The following is an 8,015-nucleotide window of genomic DNA, read 5'->3' on the forward strand; positions in this document are numbered from 1 at the left end:
GTTTTAGTTATTGTGTAAGGGATGCTAATCAAAATTTTTATTACGCTTCCGCATTTGACATTTTTAATACATATATTTCATTTAAATTTCTGGGGCGGTTACATAGCCTCCCTTGGCGAGTGGTTCTGCCACACTACCTTTACAAATGATTTTTTTCGGTTGCGGAGTATTCTGCTCTTTCGATCCGTGATACCGACTGGAACTTCATCATAAGATAAGTCCTCTTAGAGTGGAAGCGTTTCATGAGCTAAGACATGAGAGGGGTTCGGGTTGTACTTACGTAGCATGGATACATAGAACACATTGTGGACCTTGGAAAGCTCTGGAGGCAGCGCTAGTTTGTAGGTGGCAGTTCCAATCCTGTCTAAGACTTCATATGGTCCAATAAATCGGGAGTTCAGTTTTCTCCTCCTGCCGAACCTACTAATTTCTTTAAAAGGAGTGACCTTAAGGAACACCCGGTCGCCTTTTCAAACGCTAAATCTCTCATCTAGGTGTCCGCATAACTCTTCTGCCTGCTCTGAGCCATCTGAATGTTCTTTCTGATTTTAACTATTTTAGACGTGGTCTCCTCCACTAACTCCGGGCCGAATAATTTTCTGTTGCCCACTTCTTCCCAACAAATCGGTGATCTGCATGGGCGCCCATATAACGCCTCATATGGAGCCATGCCAATGCTCGCTTGGTAGCTGTTGTTGTAGGCAAATTCTATCAGGGGTAGATGGTCGTCCCAATGGCTCCCAGAGTCAAGGACACAAGCTTGGAGCATATCCTCAAGTGTACGGATTGTCTTTTCTGATTGTCCATCAGTCTGAGGATGGAAGGTAGTACTAAGAGACAGCTTTGTTCCATGGCCCTGGGGTCCCTGTCGGATACCACTGTCACTGGAACTCCATGCAATCTGACTATTTCCCAGATATATATTCTTGCCAACTTGTTCAAGGGATCGGTTATCCTGATGGCTAGGAAGTGGGAAGACTTGGTAAGCCGGTCAATAATTACCCAGATGACATCATGTCCTGAACGTGCCTTAGGTAATCCTGTTACGAAATCCATGGTGATATGTTCCCACTTCCACTTCAGGATCGGTAAGGGTTGAAGTAACCCACCTGGGCGTTGATGCTCTGCCTTGACCTGCTGACATACCAAACATTTAGAGATAAAGTCAGCTATGTCCCTCTTCATCCCATTCCACCAAAATCGGGGTCGCATACTTTGGTACATTTTGGTGCTTCTGGGATGATGGCAAATTTGGAGCTTTGGGACTCTGTCATGATGTCTCTCTTTAACTCACTGTCGTCTGGGACACACACCCTGTCCTAAAAACGGAGTAACCCATCGGTAGAGATTCAACATTCACTCCCTGTTTTGCATCATTCTTGCGGGCTATTAGGGCAGGGTCGACTGATTGGGCTTCCCTTATTCTCTATATTAACTCGGGCTGGATGGTCAGACGACCCAAACATGCGACTCTCTTCAGGTCCTGAAGCCGAACCTATTGTGTGGCCCCAATTTGCATGCGTTCTGAAACTATTAATCGGGCTAAAATACTTGCACATTTTCTACTGAGGGCATCTGCCACCACGTTGCCCTTACCCGGATGATACAAGATATCACAATCATAGTCTTTAAGGAGTTCCATCCACCTTCTCTAACGCATGTTGAGATCCTTTTGAGTGAATATGTGCTTCAGACTCTTATGATCGGTATAGATCTGGAAGGTCTCTCCGTATAAATAATGGCGCCAGGTTTTCAAGGCGTGTATGATTGTGACAAGTTCCAAGTCATGGGTGGGGTAATTCTTCTCATGATTCTTTAACTGTGGACCCATAGGCTATGACCTTCCCATGCTGCATCAGGACACAACCCAGGCCTAGATAAGAGGCATCACTATAAACTGTATATCCCCTCGATCCGCTCGGTAAAGCCAGTACGGGTGTAGTGGTCAGCCGCTCCTTTAATTCTGAAAAACTTCTCTCACAGTCCTCATTCCACTCAAACTTGGCATTCTTCTTTCTGAGCTGGGTTAGGGGAGCCGCTAGACTAAAGAATCCTTCGATGAACCTGCGGTAATAACCTGCCATTCCCAGGAAGCTACGGATCTCCTTAACTGATGTCAACTTCTCCCAGCCAAGTATCACTTTAACCTTTTCGGGATTCACTGATACTCCTTCCTTCGATATAATGTGTCCTAGGAAAGCGGTCTGCTCCAGCCAGAATCCACACTTACTCAACTTTGCATATAGCTTCTTTTTTTTGAGGACCTGCAAAACTTGGGCTAGATGGTGAGCATGCTCTTCTCTACTTTTTGAGTAGACCAAGATGTCATTGATGAACACAATAACAAATTGATCCAATAATTCTCTGAAAACCCTGTTCATCAGATCCATAAAGATGGCCGGGGTGTTGGTTGGCCCAAATGGCATGACCAGGAACTCATAGTGCCTGTACCTGGTTCGAAAGGCCGTTTTAGGGATGTCTTCTATTCTTATTTTCACCTGATGGTGACTTGATCGCAGGTCTATTTTGGAGAAGACCTGCGCACCTTGCAGCTGATCGAAGAGGTCGTCAATTCTGGGAAGGGGGTATTTGTTCTTGATTGTGACATTGTTCAATCCTCTGTAATCAATACACAATCTCAACTTTCCATCTCCCTTTCTGGCAAACGTGACTCCGGTACCCCAAGGAGACACACTGTGTCTAATAAAATCACTGTTTTGCAATTCAGTGATTTGTTTCCTCAGCTCTTCCATCTCAACGCGGCTCATGAGGTAAGGAGCAACTGAAAAGGGCTGGATACCAGGTTGTAGGTCTATAGTGAACTCAACTTCCCTGTCCACTAATAGTCCGAGTAGTTCGTCCGAAAATACATCTGGAAAGTATCAGACTACCGGAATCTCTTGGATACAAATTTCCTTCTTGGGCTTGCCTAGTTAGAGAAAATAGCAAGGTTAAAGTACTTGAAAATTAAGGAAACTTGCCATCAAGGAATAAGTATCAAATAATTTTTTTAATTTATAAATGGCTCCTCATTAGTAGGATTAAATACAACCTTATTGTTAAAGTAATCTATGGTGGTGTGATACACCGCTAGCAAATCTATCCCTAAAATTACATTAAATTTTCCCGTGTCTAACCCTATTAGGTCTACACTCAGTTTCCTATTTGCTATCTCCACGGCACAAGCCCTGTAGACAACTTCCCTTAATAGTGTTTCACCCCCAGCAGTAGACACAAACAACATTGAATCAAGTTTATCAGGTGATACATTAAGTTTGGATGCAAAAACATGTGAAACAAATGAATGCGATGCACCAGTATCAAATAAAACATGAGCAATATGGTCACAAATAGTGTACATACCCTGTACCACATCCGAATCAGCGTCGACACCCTGCTGGGTGAGGTTGTAAACTCTGCCCTAAAAAGGAGGTCTTCCTTGGTTCTGGTTCTTTGGGCATTCTCTCACATAGTGCTGGGCACTACCACATATGCGACAAGTGTTGTTGAGGCGATAGCATGGTCGGTCCCCGTGATCCCTGCCGCAGGGCTGACAGATCTTGCCACGTGCTGCCCCTGGAGCCTGAGGGGGAGCCTGGATTGCCAGTCTGGGCCTCTTATTTTGTTGGACAGGTGCAGTAGGTGCTGGTTTGCAGGGTGGAACTGAGGGTTTGTGACTCCCTAATGACTAGGAAAGGGTGTTGAAACTCCTCTCAACGATCTGCGCCTTTGCCAGAACAACTGAATATGTCTTGAGTTCTAGTACCAACAAGTGCCGCTTGATCTCTGGGCAGAGGCCCCACTGGAACCTCCTGGCCTTTCTGCCCTCATCCATCAATGTCTTAGGGGAGTATCGGCCCAACTCTAGGAACTTACGAGCATACTCCGACACTGTCATGTTTTCCTGGACCAGCTGAACAAACTCCGTCTCCTTTAAATGTCGGTGTGCTCGGGGAGGTACTCAGCATGAAAGGCTGCTAGGAACTGCTCCCAAGTGACAGGCGTGGGCAGGGTGGTCTGCTTAAGCTCCCACCAACGATCTGCTTCCCCCACCAGCATGTAGGAAGCGAGAGTAACCCTCTACTCAAGAACCATTCCTAAGGTCTTAAAAGCCTTCTCTGTCTCCGTCAACCAGTACTGGGCATCTTCAAAAGAGGACTCTCCTGTAAAAGTGGAAGGGTTTAGTCTTCTGTACCTCTCTACGTAGCCCGGGTCAATCAGGGAAGGAGCTGGGTCCCGTGGAAGAGGGACTGGGCCTCGCTGAGGATAGACTGGGGGGCCCTGTGATGGCACCTGCTGATATAGTGGGGGCACCGGATCATACTGTGGCGGTGCTGGGTAATACTGTGGCTGAAGCACCAGATTATACTGCGGTGGTGGTGCCGGGTGGTACTGTGGAGGAGCAGGCTCCTGTCGGGGTGGCTCGGGATTCGCCCGCTGTAGTGGTGGCTCAAACTGTGGTAGTGGGGGAGGGTCGGGTAATTCCCTTCTCTCCTCTCGACCTTGTTGAGCTGCCATGATCCTTTCGAGCATCTCAAATATTCTGTCAACATCCTCCCGAAGCGAATCATCCCGGGCTGCTCGGTTAAGTGGGGGTCTCCCTCTCCTAATCTCTCTGCACCTGCATTTCACAAGGAAGGGTTGAGTAATAATTCTCAGCTTGGTATTCCTTTAAGTATTATTGTGTAAGGGATGGGTCCGAGGAACGCTGCTCTGATACCAACTGTAACGGCCCTGGAAATTAAAAGAAAATGTATATATATTTATTATAAGTGCGGAAGTGAAATAAAATAGATTATGATTAACATCTCTTACACAATAACCAAAACAAATTAAAGTATAAAAGAATAAACTAACTTAAAGAAAATACTATGAATGAATGTTGTAAGGAAAACTAATAAATTCTTTGGCTTCTACTCGCCGTCTTCCTGCAGAACGGGCTCGAGAACCAAGTCCTCCTGATCTGAAATGGTTAAGTAAGGAATGAGCTACACTAGCCCAGTAAAGACATCACACTATCTCACTGTCATAGAAGTAAAGGTTGGTAGAAAACGAAAACGACCAATGGAGCATAATTTATAACAAACTCATTTATCAATAATAAAATCCTTTACTGTCCACCTACCTCGGTGAGATTCATGAAAATAATTTCTGAAAACAATTACATCATAAATATCATAAGATCACGCACACTCTACAACATAACACATATCATGTTTTTGTATTTCAATCATCAGACAATAATTTTCCTATTTTATCAGCCTACTAGTATCCATGGAGATCCATAGAGGGTCCTCGCTACACGTGAACCATTCACATTAATATCTTAATTCCAGGGCCGTCCCCATACCCCGTCCGGTATGAGCGCCAAAATCATAAACCTCAATACCCCATCCGGTATGAGGGTGAAACGGGCCGTCCCCATACCCCGTTCGGTATGGGCGCCAAAACACATAAAGTCTCCATACCCCGTCCGATATGAGAGATCACGTTCCCGGTAGGGTTCCCTATGGACCCGGTCCGTCCACCATCTCCCAGGATATCTAGTGAGGCTGTCGACATTATCCATTATCAATTCACATACCTTTTTATCATTTTTCTTAATCTCAATTATCCAATCAAATACAAACACGTAAACCAGTAATGGACACCAAATATGGCAACACAACATCGGGTTTACAATAATTCAAAGCATAATAAATGAAACCGTGATTCATGCATATGAAACCATAGGATAAACACATCAAACACCATACTGCATTCAAAACTGTAAAATAAATCAAAAAACACCTGACCGAAAATATATCATATTCGAGCTCCATTAGCAACCTCAATCAATTATACATATCTATTAATTCATAAAATACCGTTTTATCATTTATTAGGCTTTAATGCCATGATAGAAAATAGGGTGAGAGATCCTTACTTATTTCGGAGTCTGAAATTGGGTTCTCACTGCGCCTACGGGCAGTCCCTAGATTCCCTGAATTTTTCTCCGAAAACTGAAACACACTTCCGGTACCTGCACATATCCACAAAAAATTCCAAATCAGACCCAGGGCCCTTTTGACCAATTTCAGAATTCTGGCACGGCGGCTCCGCTGTGCTTTAGCGACGGCGGCACTGCCCACGGCAGCTCCGCCGTGCTCCGGCGACGATACCACCGCCCCACGACGGTTCTGCCGTGCTCCGGCAACGGTGCCATCGCCCACGGCGGTGATCCGCCTCGGGTTGGCCGTTTTCGGCCGAATTTGACCAAATTTGCATTGTTTCCTATGATAAAACACCCCTAGGGTCCTCGATGGACCAACAAATTTCAAAAAACCGTGACTTACCGACGACGAAGCTCTCGGGCACGGCGGCTCCTCCGGCGCGAGTTGCTATTCAGTATTTTTCTCTGGTCAACCTGTAGAGAAAAGGACGGTGGTCACAGTGGTATAAAAATTACATCGAACGGGAAATAAGAAGGGCCTCATTGGAGGCAAAAATCGAGGAAACCTGCGGCGGCGCTGCTGGACTTCAGTGGTGTTTTCTAGCCAATCAGCTGGTGATTTGGCTCCGATTTGGCCACAGGGAGGTTCGACATTGAAAAACGAGCAAAGAGGAGAAATTTTACCTTGTTTGGCAGCCGGAAAGTCCTCTGGTACGGCGGCGGGTGGCGGCGGCCGGTTCTTCTAGTGGCTGGGTCGTCTTCTCCGGCGAGTGTTCTGGCGGCTAGGGTTTGGGGTTGGGTGTGGATGCGATTATTTATAACCCTCCCCTTTTAATCTGAGCCGTCCATTATGATTTAATCTGGACTATCCGATCGCAATTAAATTAGAAATAAATCTGGGCTGTCCATCGCGATGCGATCTGGGCCATTCGTGTGTGATTAAATCTAGCCCATCCGCACGCGTGAGATCTGGGCCATCCACGCACACCTTTGATCTGGGCCGTCCGTGCGCGCGGAAACGGATCTGGGCCGTCCGATCGTGTGCACGCGGATCAACCATGTGTCTCCGTCCCGCGTGGCTTCCTGCGTCAGTGTCCCTGCCACGCGGCGTGTCCTGGTTGGCCGGGGTTGCTGACCGGGCTGCTGCTGTGGCTGCTGACATGGCACTATTTTTCTAAATTACGTTTTGACCCCCGATTTTTGATTTTTTTTTCAAAAATACCCCCAGAATCCAAATTTTCACCCATTTTCTCCAAAATGAATTTCAATTAAATCCCAAAAATAATTTTACCATATTTTATTATTATTATTATTTTTATTTCTATTAAATTAAATTAATTTAAATTAAAACTTTATAAATTAAATATTAAAATAAAAATAAATTAAATAATAAAAATAAAATAAAATAAAAATTTGGATTTTACAACGAGAGTTTTCACAAATAGTGAGTACGGTGCGGATTTATTTATGATGAGTTATGATAGCTTTAATAAGATAATAAATTTATTTCTTTTTATTTTAATCAAATTCAAGAAACAATATAAAAAATTATTTTTGTACTTTCATATTTGTATTAAATTATACATCCTACACTTAATAATTAAATATAAAAAATAAAACACATTATATATATATAGTTGAAATAGAAATATGACAAATGAATTCTTAACATTTAACAATTAAATATTTATTGGGTCTTTTTTGTTTTTGTTTTTGTTTTTCTTTTCTTGACATGGGTTGTTGTTAATTAACTTCTATAATTTTGTTAATAATATACATATATATAAATTAGAAAAATAAAAAATTATAAAATATTTTTATGTACCAAATATAGTCTAATATTATGTAATTTATGCGTTATGATAGTTTTAAGTTACATATTGATAGAATCTAAGAATGAATTATGTGCATATTGAATGACTCAACCTTTACACAAATATGTAATTACATACTCGCATTCTATTTTATTTAAAAATTAAAAAAATTTAATGTTTTCAATTTATTTCAATTAAAAGTTCATTTGATTATCTAATAACATTGTTATCTCTAATATTACTTACATGTTATATTACTAAAATAAGGA

This window comes from Carica papaya, chromosome 5 (assembly GCF_054855325.1).
Source record: "Carica papaya isolate Zhongbai chromosome 5, ASM5485532v1, whole genome shotgun sequence".
Lineage (NCBI taxonomy): Eukaryota > Viridiplantae > Streptophyta > Magnoliopsida > Brassicales > Caricaceae > Carica > Carica papaya.